Below are 20,000 nucleotides of genomic sequence, written 5' to 3' on the forward strand. Positions count from 1 at the left end.
TTTCGGTTTGTGAACCCATTTGTTAAAAAAAAAAAAAAAAAAAAAAAAAAAAAAATCATCTTTGGCCTCACTGGGGTCCAATCCTCCATGGACCAGCGGGTTTTTGTTTGTCAGTGAACACCAACATTTCTATCCTTATCCTTGGGAAAACATCGCACCGAAACAATTGGTAAATGATAGAAGGAGAGTTCAGTCAAACGAGATACAAGTTAAAAGTTATCATAGATTTTTATTTATTTAGTCGTTCTTAATCTCAAATCAAAATTGAAATATGCGTGACATTGGCCCGTAAGGAACCCATAAGCCTTCCAATCGTGCAGTAAATTACTAAAATCGTGTCCTCCCCTCCTGGATCAAAATGTGCAAATCAACAAAGTCGAGAATATGGTGACTTTAAATGGACGTGAAGTGACCTTTTCATCTGGATAAGTACAAACTAAAAAATTGTAAGCATGTTGGGGATAAAATTAAAATACAACAGGCTACTGCAAATGTACGAATACTTTTTGTGAGTGGGAGGCGTTCCGAAAGAGGTGAGATGGGTTTACATGTATGGCTGTGGTGATATACCTCTTCGGCTGAACTAAATCGTCTGGTGTCAACCTGAATAAAATATTTAAACGCTTCCCCCCTTTTTTTATGACTACACATTCTGCTCCAATTGAGGGAGATTTTATTCAGATGAAGGTGGGACTCTATGCTGAAGGGAACAAGGCTTTCAAGTGATCGCTTCACCAAGTCCACGCGTTCATTTCGTTCTACAGGATCACAGACGATTTAGCTCAGGTGAAGGCAGGCCCCTTTGCTGAAGGGAGCTAAAAAAAACTCGACCTATGTCTTCAGATTGGCGAGGCTCAAAAAGAAAAAGAAAAGAAAAAAATCCCGGGACGGCGCGAGACCCAAACAAGACTTGGCCCGTGCAGCAAGGAGCCGACGTCCACGGAGAGCGTCGCCAATCCCTGTGGGCGTCATGTGCGACGCACCGCGACGTACCGTCATGCTACGCACTATAGTGCTATCCTATGGCTTCCCCTAACTCAAGCCAAGCTTTACCATGCCACTTGGGCTGGCGGGGGGTGGGGTGGGCCATTTCAGGCCCCCCTCCCCCCCCCCAAAAAAAAAAAATAATAATAATAATATATATATATCCCAGACGCCATCAACAAAAATCCTGCCCACACTACTCGCGTGAGGAGCGGTTCAAACTCGTGTCTCATTCGTCCAAGTAGCAAACCTATTCGTCATTTCCCACGCTCTGTAGTTTCCTGTCAATTGAAATACCCCTGTCGCGATACTAGTTGTGCTTCTCATTGTTACCCCTCCGTTTCCGCATTTCTTCATTCCGTTCTTTTATTTTCATTCATTCCCAGTTTTCTTGTCCTCCGTTCTTGTTCCCTTATTCTGCGTCTTCGTCCACTCAGATCCATTCAAAGGAGAGAACTCAACGTGTATATACTTCACCTAAGTTAGACCTGACGCTTAACACTAGTCAAACTCCTTCCAGGTTACCAACACTTACCTGAAAATAAAGAGAAAAGTTATTTAGTCAACAATGTAGATAAGACAGGCATCCAAAAATGAATACATTGAAATATATGAAAATAAGAGAATTACTCAATCAAATAAACAATAGAAAATAGAAAAAAATAAGAGAATTACTCAACCAAATAAACAATAAAAAATAGAAAAAAAGTCATTCAACAATGTCTCCACTAAAATATATTAAACAAATAATAAAACAATATACGAGCAAATCCTGAGGTTGGACAACTATGGTGACATCACCCATCGTTGTCCCGTTCTCGCGTCCTCATTAAGACGGTCTTTTCACTCTACACCACTACTACCCCCCCTTTATAGATTCCCAGTGCCTTATTTTGCGCTCCTTAGTTTACCTGAGTGGTGAGCTTACACCAGAGGGCGCTTAGCAGCGACCAAGGCTATCTCTGTTTTATGCCAATAGTGCACACCTGCAGGCCAGCGAATACGTGAAATGTAGCCCGCGGTACCTGACCAGATATTGATGTTTAGTTGTTTCATTCCTCCATATATGTATTCATTCATTCTGGCTCACGGGCATATCAAGTAGTTTGTCAATACTACGCTGAATCCACTGTTGTGTTCGAGTAGCAAGGACAGCTGGACTGCGATGAAATAACACTAATACACGTCAAACCAACAATTCCGTCGTAACTAACCTGGCCCTGTTTCAACCATAAACGCATTAGGTTATTTTCACTTGTACGAGGTGGGTACGTAAGATACTAGTCTATTTTCATTATCCTCCATCAATATTCTGTCAAAAGTGCTCAACTGACTTTGCCTAACGTTACTCATTCATATCTTACATCATAAACAGCAGCACCAGCAGCTTTTATCTGGTGCATGACAGTTGGCACGAAGTCATCCACCCCACCAATTCCGCCGCCTGGCACTAATAAGTGCCACTGCGACCCCAAAGCTATAATTGCGCGCCAACTCAGTTGCATTACTGGCAAGAAGGTGAACATTGACTTACTTGCCAACCTTATATCAAATCTGACCCCTTAACCCTCTCTTTCTTCACTCCCGTCTCCTCCTCCTCCTCCTCCCCTTCGACCCAATGACCCTCTACAGACTATACGGTCAGCGCCAATTCCATTTACTGGATTTGGGAGAAAGTATGTGGGGGTCGGTCACAATTAAGTGAAAACCCATTCTTCCCCGTGGGTGGAATAAACTGAGGCCATTTTGGCTCACGCCTCTGCACATCGGCAACAAAAATGCTTATCGACTATGGACACCCATTCTCACACGCTCTTTCACCCTTCCACCACCCTCGCCCTACCTGTAAGCATTTAGGGATGTTCCCCTTTCTTCACCCATCTGCCCTTCCTAATTAACCATTCTCTGTCAAGGTCATTTACACAGGATTACAAAAGAAGAGCATACCGACAGATATTTTGGTCCATAACTAGGTCGGATACTAAAAATAGATGTTCAAACGAAGAAATGAATAAACAAGCGAACCAAACAATTGGCAGACATTAACAGCATATTGCTTACGTGTTTATCTAAATAAATCTTAAAAATGTTGAGGCGTACTTCATTGCGCTGCCTCTGCACGAAGTTTATTTGTCATTCTTAATCGACTTTTATATTTGTAAGGCACACTGAACCTTAGGTAATAACCGCTTCTTTCTCCAGTCTTCCAACCTAAGCGTACTTAAGTCAGCTTCTGACAAGCAACACCGATTTTCAGTTTTAACGTTACCCACTTCAGTTCATCCCAGTATAGGGTACTACTGGTTGCATACGTTTTATCCAGTTAATACTTCCCCAGGGTCTTTAGTGGCATCCCTACGGACCAGTCATTCAGCATCGTTTTCAGACTGAACACTTATCTCTACTGAAAAAAGAATGATGAACACAATCTCTACTATCCCTTCGGTTCACTATCCTCCTCAGCTCTTAACCGCCTCTATGACAAACCTCTTCTTTGCGATAAAACATGAGAAAGGAGGAGATTGCAAGAGACCACTAGGTCTCTAAAGGCCCCTGCACACTGTCAGTCATGATTGTACAATATTCATGATTGCGCAAGCATATCCTGTGTGAGTGGGTGTGATTGAGTGTTTGCGCAGATGATTGAGGAATTTCCAACACGGTTTGATTTTGTAAGCTCAAGCATAGTAGTTACACCATCATGAGTGATAGTTAGTGGCGATGATTGCGCCAACAGCTCAGTCTTTCCTTTGTAACCATGGTGAGCACACAGGACACTCAGGAATTTTGGAGGGAGTTCATCTTCACTCCACAAACTCCAAGAGGTAGGTAATGATTGCTCAATCTTACTGATAGTGTGTGACCCAAACACTGCTTGCACAATCTCGATGACTGTGCAATCATGATTGACAGTGTATAGGGGCCTTAAGAGGCGACTTGGCAGTCCCTTGCCACCAGTCATCCCTATCCATAAAGTTATCCAATCTTCTCTTAAAACAATCAATTGTTTCAGCGATCACTACCACGTGGTTACTAAGTAGTTTATTCCATTCGTTAACCACTCTGTTGGTAAACCAGTTTTTGCCTCCTATTTCATTCTCAGGTCTCCCAAGGATGGAGGCGCTGGATTTTGCTGACGAAGTACTAAGGTACTCCTCTCACCACCATTTACGTCTTGGCTTCGTACTCCATATCCTTCCATCCGTCAGCCTATGTACCATTTGCCTCACCTTCTACACACACACACACACACACACACACACACACACACACACACACACACACACACACACACACACACACACAGAACTCCCTAAATCGTGGCCCAGAGGACGGCGCTTTAAGAAAAGATTTCGGTCTTGGCGGTTGGGGACCATTACTCAAGAAGACATGACCTTCTTAACCTCTAAACCATGACCAGGATTCGAACCCACAACTCTAACCTTCTTTGACAAGGTTACCTTGTACAAAAACATCCAAGGTAAGTTCGGAGACAGGGCTATGTTATTAATGATCAGATAGTGCATAAAATCGAAAAAAATATAATATATTTACTTATTAAACAGTGCAACCGATGGATGAAACGGATTATCTGGTGAAACAATTAACCTACCTTATGAATCAAAAAGGATATCTGTACACCTAATGGGGATTTAAACGCCACTTACATAAGATTTTCTATTACCATCAATTTATATCCCTCTTTTCTACTACCGTCTTCAAATCTCTCCTTTACAACCTTTACAAGTGCCACCCCTTCGATCGAATATTGTCCCTAGGGCAGGAAGCGCTGGTTAAGGCACGACACACAACCAACTCGTTTGGCAACGATCCACACGTAATCACACAATCACTAACATCCATTCTCAAATCCTATCCCCCAACTGTCACAACCTAATGCACAAGCTCGCTTACATACAAGACCACGAAACGTACGATCTACGAGTAGTCATTCTAGTTGGTACGACAAAACAACACATTCACGAGTTACACCCTCAGAATTCGAAACTTCAAGTCCACAACTTCCCTTAACTGAACTACAGACAAAAATGGGCGAGTGCAGGTGCTCTGCTAATTGAGATATACCACAAGTATACAATTACAACTAGGTCATACCACATGCGGCATGCATGCACACCATGAACAAAAGTGGTATCACCTATCTTGCGTCTGCTCAGCGTAGATCTAAGACCTTTTGAAACCCAAGCCTACCTGTGCATCACTAGTGCAACTTTGACCACTTATCTCCGTATTTCCATTCTTCATCCTCAACCGTTACAACTTCAGACCGTTTAGGTGTACCGACCGTGAAACGTCATCCAAAGTCCACCTACGCTCCTACGTAGGCTGGCTTCGACGGGTCACCCACATGGTGACGACGCTCTCTCTTCCTGGCGTAGGCACAAACGCACGCACGCACGCACGCGGAACGAGAATGGACCTCACCACGCCGGCCTTTGTACTTCCCTGCGGGTCCTTTCAGAACAACCAACCAGGAAGACAATCAAGCGCCCTTCTGCGCAAGGCACCAATCGATTCACAAGGCAGCGGCAAACGGAGGTAGATGTCATGGTAGAGAATTTTTTAAAAAATAAGTCTCTGACGGACGCGTGACAGCCAAACAGCTGAAGAAATTATCGGGTTATGGAGGGAAAGGAGGGAGATGTGGAGGGGATTGAACCAACGACGTAGTGGCCTATAGCACGTCTACAACAACTCGTCTGGAATACTCACGTGCGTAATTCCATGCGTATGTGCTGAGTAGGTAGTACACTTCCTCTACTCATCAAAAGTTCCGGGGTTGCACAATGGTGTCCGTGTGCTGCGACAACACGTCCGGCTGGCGAACCCACGCCAATGACGCAACACGGGATTAGAATGTGCATTTTCTGAGCACTACCTTACGTCCAATACAAGACAGAATGCATGGTCATAATAACTGGTATGCACATGTGCATGGCTTAAGCCTCAATTACTGAATACTTTTCATTGTGATTGACAAACCACAATCTCCTCGCGAAACATTTTAAACTTGTCGTTTTTGTGCCCATTTGTGTGCGCGCGCCAAATTCTACGCGAAGTCAAAGTACGCGTATATTCAACATGCCGGTTTGAAATAAAATTTCCCCCTGCAAAGTAAATACATATTCTATAAAACTATTGCCTTTACATACAATGGATTTTTGGAGGTGAACTGTGGTCTGCGCAAAATTATCAAGATTATATCAGCAATCCAGCTAAGGACTTTCGTCCAATAGACAGGTGTGGTTTTTAGCAACCATTAATTTTCACCTTTGTGTTGAAACATCGGCAAGGGGACTTAAATTCACATAACCTTTCCACAAAGCACCAATGTGTCAAAATACAAATAAAAAAGAATCCTACACTGTACATCTGGATATACTTGAGCTGTGGTCGAACACGGCGAGATTATTGCAAGAAAGTTTGAGTTTCTCCCCAACTACTACTCAGGTTGACGAATGTGTGAAGTGCGACGCCGCCTGAAGTTGAGTTACTGTTGTTATTATGGACGGTAGTTATCCTCTCAATGTTAGGAAGTGTTCGAGACAAGACCCTTCCTCCTGGATGGGTCCATAGGGCGCCCTTCTGCGTCAAAGCAATGCTGACGCACATGCACGTGCGAACTAACGAACTAACGGATGGACGAACGAACAAACGAACGCGCCCGCCCGTCTACCCAGCAACACCACCGACCTTCGCGCTTCCACCGAGCGACCCTGGGACGGGGGACCGAGTACACTTGTGCGGAGTGGGAGAGGAGGAAGGAGAGAAGGAGGGGCAACAGAGATGGAGCAGAGGAAGGTTGGAGATGTGGGAAAAGAGGGGAAGAAATGCAGAGTATCAGAGGCCCAGGAGAAAGAAGAAATAGGGCACATGAGCTGAATCGGTTATGTAGGCTTACAACACCTAGCCAGAGATTACTGCATATTTTAATGGCCAACAGCTTCACCCGGCCAAAACGACTTGTGAGGATCGCTGTTAATATATGTTTTCTATAACAATGAAGAATGTTATGTCTACTTGCATGAGCGTTAAATGGTCAACTGTAATATTCCATCTCTATTTCCCCCAACCCAGCTTTTTCAGATTCCTACTTCATCGTCGATCACCAAGGCGTTCCTGTAAACCAGTGTCAACAGGAAACACTACCGACGGTCTTGATTCTAATTTTGGGACCGTATGGCACCATCAACATGGAACATGGACATACCTCGACACAGTGACTAATAGAGGCTTCCCTTCGCTACCTATACCCGAGGTGGCTTTAAACCCGGGGGCACCAGTGACTGACTGACTGACTGTTCAGGCTCTCTTATTCCACCGGGTGAAGAGCACTTGGGGCAAAATGGAATTTCTGCCGTTCAAGATCCCGTTCCCTCAATACAAGATGAGATATTGGCATTAACCAAAACATAGTCTGGCAGCAACGACGACGTCACCGCTGTGAAGGGGTAAAAAGGCGCGGCCGCAGAGTGAACATCGCAAAGGGCAAGGAGCACACAACTATGTGTACGTCTGCCTGACTGACTTTTGCCTGCCTGCCTGCCTGCCTGTCTGTCTGCCTCGGTCCGTTCTCCTCTATTGCTATGTGATGGCTGGCTGCTTGCCAAAGCCCATATCAGCCGTCCTCCATCAGAGGCCCGATTACAAGAAATAATAGGATCCAGTCTTTCATCGTCAAGTTGCAGTTTGCCACCGACAAACTACTTTGGCTTCAACAACTACCAAAACCCCAGGGCTGACGTCAGTCCGAAGACTCCTTCGTTCTCCCTAGCAACGATATCTACATGGAAACCCATCTGATCGACGTCGTCGTAAGGAGGCTTATGGCTGACCTTGCAACGCTGCAGGTTGCAACGGACTTACTGGATCCGGCGACACGGATGTTCAAGCCGCAACTGCCTTGCGCGCGGCGACGTGCCGCGGTCAAGGAGAGATTTCGTGTTGGGCCATACTCAAGCACACTGGTGGTGGTTGTGGTAGTGGTGTGCGCCGCGGGAAGATGTTCAAGTGCTGGCAAGGAAGCGGGGGGGGGGGGCTTGGTTCAAGAGAAACCGGAGGCGAAGCAGCAGAGGGAGAGGGGAAGAACAAGAGTACGAGGATGAGTATGGGAAGTTACATAAAGGAGGAATGCGAGGAGTACGACTAGGAGGAGGAGGAGGAGGAGGAGGAGGAGGAGGAGGAGAAGGAGGAGGCGGTGGTGAAGAAGGAGGGAGAGAAGCCCGATGGAAGGAACAGATCGAGGAATAGTAGGCGGTGGCGGAGGAGACCGGCGCGACTTGTTCGGGGGCACGTCGTCGTTAATCTCGTCAAGTTTAATCGGAATAGATTTAACCCCATCCTAACTAGTGGCAGCACCATGTTGCCGACTATATCGATTGATGTCAGCCAGAATAAGACGACCATCCCTCATTCGGGCAATGCACGTGTAACGGGCAATTAAATTTTCAACCTTACTGTAGTCTAACGATTCCTGTATAATCTATTTCACAAGCACCCGGAAGACTCACTGCGATCACTGTGTGTGTGTGTGTGTGTGTGTGTGTGTGTGTGTGTGTGTGTGTGTTTGTGTGTGTGTGCTCGCGCGCGTGTGTACCGCGCAGGACCATGCGATCTTTCCTGGCGGTCCGTATGACGAAACTTACTGGGTGTATCTCCCTTGCCTTGGCCACTTACTCTCTGGCAAATAGGACAACTTTTATCTCTTACACACTTTACACATATGTACATGAATGTTGTGCAACAAAAACCTTGGAAGTCTACAGGAGACCGAAGCATACAGACGTGGGGTATTATACGATTGTTTAATGCATGCTACAATGTTTAGGTCTGTTTGCATTAACAGTTACTTTTATACACATTCATCTTTAGATTATATATTTCTGGTTAAAAATATTTATCCTTCAAGAAAGTAATGCATTAACATATTTTTTTCAAGACGAAAATATATATATATTTTTTGTGACTAATGCACCAGAACGGGTGACGGTGGTGGGCAGACGACAACAGAGACGACAGCAGAATATCGAAAGGAAAAGGTCACTGGGTATATCTTACCGTACACGCCTTGGAATAATATATCAGCTCTTGACCTTGGCGGTGTAGCCCTGCTGTCTTATACTCTTCCCTTTCCTACATCCTTCAGCGCTGTTGCGTAATCGTTCGATGTTGTTTTTACAAAACCCAATTTAATTTATCTTAATTTTCAGCTTCGAAACAAGAGCGTCTTCCCAACCGGGAGAGTACCCGTTTTCTTCCAAGTCGTCTGCATCAACTCCACGCTTACCGAAGGGTGCCTCGGAAATTAATTTTCTTATCCGTTGCTATACTTCAATGAAAATTGCCACCGGGTATGTGAGGGGTTGACTGAGATCGGATATAATCCCACCCCATTCTTCGTTACTAAGGAGCTGCCACAGACGGTTCATTAAAATGGCTCGGTGGCAGTTGAAATAAAAGAAAAGGCGCCACCCAGCAAAGAAGGGGTTAGCATCTCCGCCGCAGCAATATCTATCGAGTAAGTCATTGTGTTGAAGGCAGGCACTTCTCACGCTCATTCTCACTCGATAAAGTTTTGTAAATTACCACAATTTTTTTTTAATGAATCGTTACCCTACATAAGCCAGCTCAATAGATCGCCTGGTGGTATCCAATATATTGTATTGCGTCCGATATACCAGCTTCTATCCTTGTAGAAACTAACTGGGAACTCACAGACATAAGTGGCAGAGATTTCAAGAGGGCAAAGAAGTCAACAGTGATCAGTATTCTTGTATCTTGAATAAAAACGACTTTGGTGAGGCAAATAATCGAGATCGACTTTTATCTTCCGTTTTGGGAGGAAAGAGATTTCGTTCCCAAGCTGCTTACTACGACCAAAACAAACGTCGCTAATACTTGTATCAAGTGATGCTTTCTGTAAATACGATAGCACTATTTACCAATTCTACTGAGACTAGACGACTTCATTCAGCTAAGGGTTGGAAGGATCTTGACAAGACGTAACAGAGACCCCTATCCATCTGGCCCAGACAGGCTCTCGAAAAACTGGGCCCAAAATATTCTTTACCAAAATCAATTTCCTTCACACAGACAAGACCGACAATGGATTACTGCTCTCCTCCAATCAACAATTGAGATTTCTACACCAACATACCACAAATTTCAGAGCAGAACCGGAGGAACGTTGCCAGCATGCACAAGAGTGCGAGTTCCTGACCACAAGTCTTAACAACCATTTGATAAAAACCAGTTAAACTCTACAACCCAACGGCATCTTTCGCATCATTAAAAAAAAAAAAAAAAAAAAAAAAATCCAGCCAGATCCGGTCTGATGAGCGGTCATGGCACAAGTAGATTTTCTACTTGGATTTCATCATCGCGATATTGCCTTGACGCGCTTCCAAGCCGTATAATTGTGAGTGAGTGTGTGTGTGTGTGTGTGTGTGTTTGTGTGTGTGTGTGTGTGTGAGAGAGAGAGAGAGAGAGAGAGAGAGAGAGAGAGAGAGAGAGAGAGAGAGAGAGAGAGAGAGAGAGAGAGAGAGAGAGAGAGAGAGAGAGAGAGAGAGAGAGAGAGAGAGAGAGAGAGAGAGAGAGAGAGAGAGAGAGAGAGGGGGGGGGAGTAAGTGCTACCAAACAAAACTCCACCTTCGCGAGGTGGTATGCACGACTTGGTTCCGTGGATTGTTTCCAGGGCCAGGCGAAAAACGCTCCTCATAACAACAATAAGCTCGGCCACCCGACGGCGGTGGCGGTGACGATTCGGCCTCTGGCCACAAACAAGACGGCTTATGAATCTTCCGGTTCCTGGTTCTTGTTTACAATTACACTCATCCTCCCCACCTCCTCAAGGTCTATCCCTGCTACATATCAACCTTCTTCTCTTTTCTAGATATTTCACCTATTTCCATCTAAACATTTGTTCTTCAAGCTTAACTGCTATTACTGGTTAAAGCTGTTCTTTTTAACTTCTGAAATGTCGTACAAAAATTCCATCTATGATTCTATGTCATTTCGTATTATCTACAGACAGGTGGTGATGGATACGGAGCTGCCTAGTGTAGGCCTTGTGGTCTCTTGCAGTCTCCTTCATTCTTATGTTCATATTTAACACTAATCCCGCTGGCAAGTCGTGGTGGTGTGTGAGCACAAAAACAATAGGGCGATTTTTGACAAGGGGCTGGGGTGTGGCGGGAGGAAGAGATGGGTAGGAGTGGGTTGGGTTGGTTCGTTAGCAAAAAGGGGCGCCACGGCCTGGCACGGGTATGGGGGTCACGCTGCTGACGCCGACGGAGCTGTGAGGTATTCGAAGGCGCCAAGGCACTACTACCTACAGACAGGGGTGACTGGGGACATTGGCCCCCTGCCCAGACAGACGCCTCCCGACCATTTATACACAGTGCCGGTAACCGGGAATTAACGTATCCAATGGGCACTCAATATACCGCCGGTTAAACCTACACGCACGTGACTGCTTGAGAGCTGGTGCTTACGAATGGAGAGCACGTGTACCTCACGGTCGAACGAAACGGTAGCACGGGCACCAGAGGGCCCGCCAGGTGTACAGGAGCAAGACAGAAAAGTTTGCGCGAGTGCCTAGACGAAGACTGGCACCATCTTCCGAGTCGCTCAAGATAAGGAAGACCTTTGTTCCATAGTAGGGACGTCGAATAACAACTACTGTTCCCACTGCTGCTACTACTACTACTACTACTACTACTACTACTATTGGTGATGGTAGTGGTAGCAGATGTGGTTTCGAAAATGATTATGGTGGTGATCAATATCCCTTTGCAGGAAGTGGCCGGGAAACAAGTGTGCAGGAGTGCTTACGTGAGCCAACGAGGGTCAAAGATGACGACGGACATACGATAAGAACAGTAATGCAATAGAAGATGGGAAGGGGGAAGAGGGTAAGTTCGAACGAAGGTTATTCAAGCAAACATGTGCCAAGAGGGGGATAAAACGAGCCTGAAAAGACGAAGCAGAGGGGAGGGGGGAGGGGAGAGGGGGGAGGGGATGGGAGAGGAGGGGCAGCACTAAAGGAGAAAAACGACGCGCAGAGACGAACAAAAGAAATTAATATAAAAATGGGAGGGGTGGAAGAAGATCGACGGACGGGGAGAAGACATGACGAATGGATGGGTGTGGGTGTGGGTGTGCACTACGAGAAAGAACATAGACACGGTCAGAAAAGACTACTGGGCTGTGGGGTTGCAAGTGTAGGGAAGGGAGAGAATGAAGGGGAAGGGAAGGACTGAGAAGAGGAAAGGAGAGGAGATAAAGGAAGGGGGAAAGGAAGGAAGGAGAGGAGGGAAATAAGGAAACGAGGGAAGTAGGGAAGGAGGGAGGTAGGGAAGGCAGGAAGAAATTGAAAATAACGAACATATAGAGGGAAAGCTGGGGGTGAAAAATAAGCGAAACGGTGACATGGGGATAGATGGATGGATGGAGGAAATGCTTAACATACAATAATGAATAAGCAAAACATAAATAAATAAATAGCAGATGAGGATGAGATCACGTAGGGAAAGGTGAGGCAGGGATGGAGTCGAAGGAGGCGATAGAGGTGAACGGGGGGAGGGGGGGCGGTACAAGAGGAGAAACCGATGAGATTGCGGAAAGAGAAGAGATGAGGAGGTGCGGATCTGAAGTTATAAGACGGAAAAAAAAAAACGAATGAATGGGGGGGGGATGACCGAAAGCAGCGGGATAATGACAGGGGGTGAAGGTGGGTTGGAGGGGGGGGGTTGACCAAACATGGAAGGCGTTTAGGGGGGAGGGGGGATGAGAGCCCCCCGTTGTCCACGTGCACCTACACGCGATCCATTCTGAGCACTCGTGTGGCCACTGGAAGAACACACACACACACACACACACACACACACACACACACACACACACACACACACACACACACACACCTCTTTTGCTCGTTTCCCAACCCGGGCCACCGAAATCACTCGTGGCCAAAGAGAGGGATTCTACGACTGCGATGGATCATATTACTATATACAGACCTGTGCGTCAAATACTCTTCCATATACTGAATGTGTATAAATGTCTAATGTAATACATTACAGACTGCCAGTGCCCAAGTAGGAGATTGTTAAGCTGCTTACTACCAAGTGATACATGTAATTACTATTTTAAATGGACTCCAGTACCTTATATATGATAACTGTGTATTTGTTTTCAGTTTGTTTATTTTTGTTTAAATTTTGTGATACTAACTGTAGCCGCAGGCAATGAGTGATCCATCTGTATAACTATCCATTTACTTATCTTTCTATAATATCTCCATCTCTGTGTGTGTGGGGTGGAGTGGAGTCCTGTGAGCTGGGAAGAAGAGGAGAGAGGAGAGGAGAGAAGACAGGAGAAAATAAGAGAGGAGGCGAGGAGGGACGAAAGTGGATGAGGGAAGAGACGACAGGAGAGGAGAAGAAAGGAGACGATCGTGGAGGCGACGAGAGAAATGCGGAGGAAAGGCTAAAGACGACAAGAGAAAGAGACGAAAAGAAAGGAAACAATGAGAACAGACAACACGAGAAGAGAAGCGAAGAGAGAAGACGAGAGGAAATAGACACGAAGAGAGAAGAAAATATATGAGGCAAGAGTCGAAAATGAGAAAAGTGACGAAATAAGAGATGAGGAACAAGAGGAGAGGCAAAAGGACGAAGAGAGGAAGAGGAGAGAGGAAGAGAGGAAAAGGAGGTATGAAAGTGTGCGAAATGAAAGGAGAGAGAGAGAGAGAGAGAGAGAGAGAGAGAGAGAGAGAGAGAGAGAGAGAGAGAGAGAGAGAGAGAGAGAGAGAGAGAGAGAGAGAGAGAGAGAGAGAGAGAGAGAGAGAGAGGGGTAGCTGAGTCATAGGTCAACGGCGAACATGGAAAAGGGCGATTGGTAGAAACTATTTGACCAAGTGGTTGAAGAGTTATATGGAGTTACATGGAGAACAAACAAACAGCAGGAGACCTACTGGTCCTTACAAGGCTGTTCTGGTACTTAACCTATCATCAATACTTTTTTTTACCTATCATGAAGTAAGTAATTTTGGTAAGGGATTTGTAAGCTAAGTAAATGTCGAAACGTATGTTGAATACCTCTACAGTGGAACAACCAATGACGTTGGATGGTAGGCCATTCCATATATTAACAATGCGATTGTAGAAAGAGTGTTTCGCCTCGATTGTTTGAAATCGTTTTCCTACATTCTGGCACCTATTATTCCTAGTTGCGTTGGAGGAGTGCCAATTTGGAAATACTTATCCACATCCATGTTTTCAATTCCTTTGACAATTTTTGAAGACGTCAATTAGATCACCCCTCGTTCTCAGTTTCGATGGCGAGGAGGAGAAAGAGGAAGAGGAGGAATAGGATGAGGAGTAAGAGGAACTGGAAGAGGAAGATGAAGAGGAGGGAGAGGAACTGGAAGAGGAAGAGGAGGAGGGAGGAAGAGGAGGAAGAGGAGGAGGAGGGGGGTCATGAACCCCGGGGTGGCTGAGGTTCATGGCTCCAACCCAACTGGTCTGCTGCTGCTGAGCCTTTACGTAAGCCAACTCCACGTGCAGACCAGCGTTACCAGGAGAAACGCACACACGAATCCACGCTCCTCTGCCACCCTCCCCTTCTCCCTCCCCTCCCCTCACCCACACTCGTTTGTCCCGTCTTGAACTTGGTTTGACAGGCAGCCAAGAAATATCGAAGAGGAAAAATGAAAAGAACAGAAAGAAAGAAAATATAAAAATAAGCAAATGTATATATATATATATAATTACAATCATTCATAATTATACACATATAAAGTATGGACGGTGACTGGCAAGGGCCCTACAGTCTCCCTGGGTCCACACTGGATGGACCTTTCCATTTTATCCTGGCTGTTGCCATGCTATTCCATTCACCTCATTAATACCTCTCGTTAGCGACGGAGTAAATGATATACCTCGCTTTACCCCTGCTCCCTCCACCAGAAGGCAATTCTCCTTTTATTGTACTGGCCCCCAGGCCATTTCGTTTATCCCCGTTGCGTCCCTTAAACAGGAGGAAAAGACGATTCAAAAGTCATCCCTTTGCCGAGGCCAGGAACGTCTTTGTCTTCTACGTAAGCTGGGTCAAGTAGCGGTCACCGATAACGACACAGCATTTATTAAAAGGAAAGAAAGAATCTTAACGGGGCATTTGACATTGCCAAGAAGTCAATTTTCTTCCACCACACCCCTTCCACCCCCCCCCCACTCTTGAATTCTTTCTTTTCCTTTTCAAAATTAAGCCTAGTGAGTATATGGTGAAAGCAGCTTCTGACCCCAGCTTCGGACAAAAACATACAAACACGAGGTGATGGTGAAAATAAAGAATTATTTTTCATTTGACCTTCACTGGCCCCAGGTCAAGAAATCTTCAGCTTGACCAAACTCCATTTTGTCCACCCCGAATTCCCTCCAAGTCAGTGGTTCTTAACTTTTTTTTTGGGGGGGGGGGGGGTGACAAGGATTTAGGGGGAAATGTCCTGCTCTTACAAATTATAAATTTCCATATACTGTGAGGAATCTGAATATATATGAAAAAATCTATCACTACCCTGACAGAAGAAATACAAGATTATGCTCGTCAACATTGGGTTTCTCTTCATCGACATTTCATAATAATTATTTATTTACTATTATTATTATTATCATTATTACCATTATCTTTTTTTTGCGGGGTGTGATTTGGGATAAAAATGAAGGGGAGTCACACGGCTGTTGAGAATTCATGAAGGGTGACGGGGGAATGGAGTATATAAAAAAAAAAAAAAAAAAAAAAAAAAAATAATAATAATAATAATAATAATAATAATAATAATAATAATAAAAGGAGAATCCGCCATAAGATTGGCCCTCCCGGCTGGCGCAAAGACAACCCCGGCGACAATACCCGAAGTCAACTGGCATTCTCCGTTGGTTTCGTGTCTACAGTATGTATCTGGACAACCTGAGAGTGCTTCCGCACTCCTCCAACTCCCCCTCCCTCCCTCCCTCCTCCTCCTTTCCTCTCTTCCCCCCTGTCCCTACCCAACGGAAAAAATGAACGAGCTCAGTCAAGACCCAAATAGGGTGTAAATTACCCGGACCGTGGGCAACTTGGCATGCACTGAGGTTGTACAGGCGGCCATTATCGTACCGAGGAGCACCACTTGTTCCAACAGGGATCCACCTGCAACAGGTGGTCCTGCGACCGGGGCATCAAAGAGAACCATCTCCCTCGCGCCCGTCTGTCTTCCAAATCCATCACCACCGCAACCCCAAGAGGTTGGCACAAAGGATTACAAAGATTACAAAGGCGGAGCATGCCGACAGGAGACCTTTTGATCCATATCTAGGTCGGATGCGAAAAAAAAATCATATTAATAATAAAATAATAAATAAAAACTATGATAATGTAAATAACAAATAAAATACATAAATAAATGCATAGGTATAGTTAAATAATAAACAAACAGGTAAATAGTAAATAATAATAAATTGACATATAACTAATAATAAATAAAAATCAGAGACAAATGATAACAAAACAAAAACAAATAATATAAGATAAATTATAATAATTACAGCATCTTACTTAGGTACTTGTTCTCTCCACCGTTTTACATAAGGAAAGCTGACAAATGGCGACTCTTCCCCTCCTCCTATAGTAATATAAGTTGATCGAGTCCCATAATAATACAATACAAACCGTCCAACATTTCTTCCCAGAAATTTTCATGGGAGTGTCCCAGGACCGTTGCCCGCTGACGTTGGGCTGCGGGGTTCCGCTCAGTAAACAGGTAACAAATATGGCTTTAACAACATATGTCGTTGCATTCTAAGTACATTTCTCACCTACATAGGTGTGGGGGAGAGGGTGGGGTGCATGTCAAAGAAAGCACACCCACCCAAATCATGAACAAACTCGTTCTTCCTTTGCCACCTGAGCACTTGGGTAATGAAGGGGCGTCGGCCTACTATTTGGGTCAATAGCAACGCAGCTAGGCACAGCTCTTCCACAGTAGTCGATTTATCGCCCCTCCAATACTTCTCATGGTTTTATGAAAATAATACAGTCAAGTGACGACCAGGTGGCCAAAGAAACGCAAATGTTAACGCAGCGGACAAGACAATCGTTAACTACCTCATTAACAGACAATAAATATAAGAGAGAGAGAGAGAGAGAGAGAGAGAGAGAGAGAGAGAGAGAGAGAGAGAGAGAGTAACCACAACCCACATTAAACTTAATGTGAAGTGGCCTCGCCTTTTTAATTCCCCACCCCATTTAACACACGCATATATATATATATATATATAATTTGTCGAGTCAATCCTATGACCCGACTAAAAGGGTCTGGCGCTAGACAACAATACCTGTTGACACTTTTCACAGAAATAAAGGAATTCTTCAGCTTGTTATGTACAGTACATGAAAGGCCCGAGTGCATAATAATGTGGACAAATAAATTTCACATAAAGGTTACGATTCCCAATCCATCATACAATGCTAACACTGACTTGCCGGGCCTTCTATTGAACATAATGAAGCCCACCTTTTTGTCGAAGATGGCGTACTTTACAAGTATTATTCTGGCAAACGCTCAACTATGCGATACAATAACATTTGGCCTGGCGCCAGGCTATATTATTAAGTTTACAAAACGCCACCGTTGATCATGATCACGTCGAAGCAATACAAAATGTGACCGTGAAACGAGTTTCAGGTCGGTCTAGGAGTAACAGAAATTACTCGGGGCGTTGCAGTCGGTGCCGTTGTCCCTGCTGGTGTGACACTTTGCTCGGCCGTGAAACGATATCATCAGTATTCCGTTTCATCTAATGGACCACGCCCACACGAGATGGTCCTTCCCCGGCCCTCCCTCTTGCCTAACGCCGGCCGGGTGTCCTCACTCCTCCCTGCGGCACAGAGGGAGATACAAGAAACATACGACCACCTCTCAGGAAGGACCTTGCCGCTTATCCCTGTACTGCATTCCCCCATGAAATAGGTACACATCTTTATGGCGTAAGCTGCTGCTGCCGCTCATAGCAGTCCCTGATGAATCGCGCCGGTTCCCCTTTCTTCCCCTGACCCATCTCTGTTGACCGACCTGGCACAGAGGCAGACCATCCTCTTCCACCTCCCACCTCTACTCCACCCGTTCCACCAATGAGCTCCACTCCGAGAAGAACGGGGGCGGAGTGACTTGTTGTTTGGTTGTGGGGTCGATCGACCGTACCACTAGCTCTCTGCGCGGTTGCCAGGTGAGGGGTCCCCCCCCCCCCGGGGGCATCTTCCGGTTCCTTTCAGAAACCCCTTTGGGTTTAGGAACCCTCCCCCCCCCCGGGCATCTTCCGGTTCTTTATAGAAACCCCTTTGGGTTCAGGACCCCCCCCCCCACACTCATTTTTATTCCAATCGTACTTCGGAAGAAACCTGATGACATCAAATCCAACATTGTTTTCAAGTAAGGTGGTCATTTAATAATTACACCAGTGTGATAGCCTAGGGGGGGGGTCCTAAAGGTGTCAACACTTTCCTTTTGGTTCCAGGGCGACGAAAGGGTCGTCCTTGTATCCATGGTGCAATTGCGTGCGCAGGCATCAACCACTTGCTACTTTCGTGCAGGTAGGGGGGGTGGGGGGTGGGGTTGGCTTCGTTTGATGAGATACCGTCCATCGACTTACGGGCACGCAAGATAATACTAGTCAATACATACATACATACATACATACATATATATATATATATATATATATATATATATATATACCATCTAAGAAGGTGTGATCCTACGCAAAGTGGCGCGTATCTGCGGCCGAAGCCGTCACTTTTGTCTTATTATGCACTTAGACTGTTGGGACAGACGGTCACTGCAGGGAATCGGAGAGAAGAGCGGGATTCGAACTAGGCGAATGCAAAAGCAGCACGCTCCCGATGACACCACTAGGGCAAAGTAGGTTTTGGCAATAACGAATACGCGACGCCCAGTTCGTCATTTTCTTAATACAAGTCTTCATTTACTTTTTAACTTGCAGCTCATACCTCTCGTCTACTCACGCCTGGCATCCTTAATGGACAGTGACGATGTTAAGACCTGACCTGGGCGTTTCTGATCCCCGCCCACCCCTTCCCGGTAGATCAAGGGCACTAGCAGGACCACATTTTGCTTGGATGGACTAAGTAGCACCTGCCCAGTTAGCGCGACCCACCACATCAACATATACACGACTTTACGTAAGTATCCGACGTTTGCAAAACTGCCTCGACAGAATCAGTCTCATTACATAAGTGGTCTGTGCGCAAGTGGCGATATCTCCACAAAAAATCATATACATATATATATATGTATATATATATATATATATATTGTATAACTCATTAGTGGCGATATCTCCACCAATATATATATACATATACAATATATATATATATATTTATATATATATATATATGTATTGTATAGGTCACTAGTGGCGATATCTGCAATATATATATATATATATATATATATATATATATATATATTGTATAACTACACTAATACTCAGCTAATATCTATATGCGGCGTAATCGGAAGTGCTGTTCTCAGATTCGCTTAGTCATGGGTTCGAATCCACCACTTCTCTCACATTCCCAGCAGTGACTGTTATCTACCCCAACTGTCCAGGCGCATGGGGCAAAGGTGACGGCTTCAGCCGCACACCTACACACACACACACACACACACACACACACACACACACACACACCTACAATTGGAATACAAGGTAACACGACCCAAGCTGGAACCAATCTAAATGCATGATAATTGGCGAGGCAAGACCCCATCAACGTTGCTCCTTTTTTCTTTACAATTAGGTAAATAAGTAAAATACAAAATCTTGTATAAAATTAGTCACCACCTGAACGTTCATCCAACAACTAAAAATCAAGAGAAATCGTAGGAGTAGAATAGTACTGTCAGTGGAAGAGGTTGCGAAGGAAAGCTT

General features: G+C 45.1%; 1 protein-coding gene across 4 annotated transcripts in view; it reads right to left on the bottom strand.

Annotated features, from left to right (window-relative positions):
- Nucleotides 1–20,000, bottom strand: part of LOC143036724 (CCAAT/enhancer-binding protein gamma-like) — a 90,570-nt gene that overhangs the window by 42,704 nt on the left and 27,866 nt on the right. The window contains exon 1 of one of the 4 annotated variants that reach the window (XM_076204375.1): nt 5,719–5,737. The exons of the other annotated variants lie outside the window; for them this stretch is intronic. The gene's annotated coding sequence lies outside the window, so the exon portion shown is untranslated. Of the gene's footprint in view, nt 1–5,718; nt 5,738–20,000 lie in introns of those variants that run through there. 4 annotated transcript variants of the gene reach the window in all.

This window comes from Oratosquilla oratoria, chromosome 21 (genome assembly GCF_046742065.1).
Source record: "Oratosquilla oratoria isolate Oo_2021 chromosome 21, ASM4674206v1, whole genome shotgun sequence".
NCBI lineage: Eukaryota > Metazoa > Arthropoda > Malacostraca > Stomatopoda > Squillidae > Oratosquilla > Oratosquilla oratoria.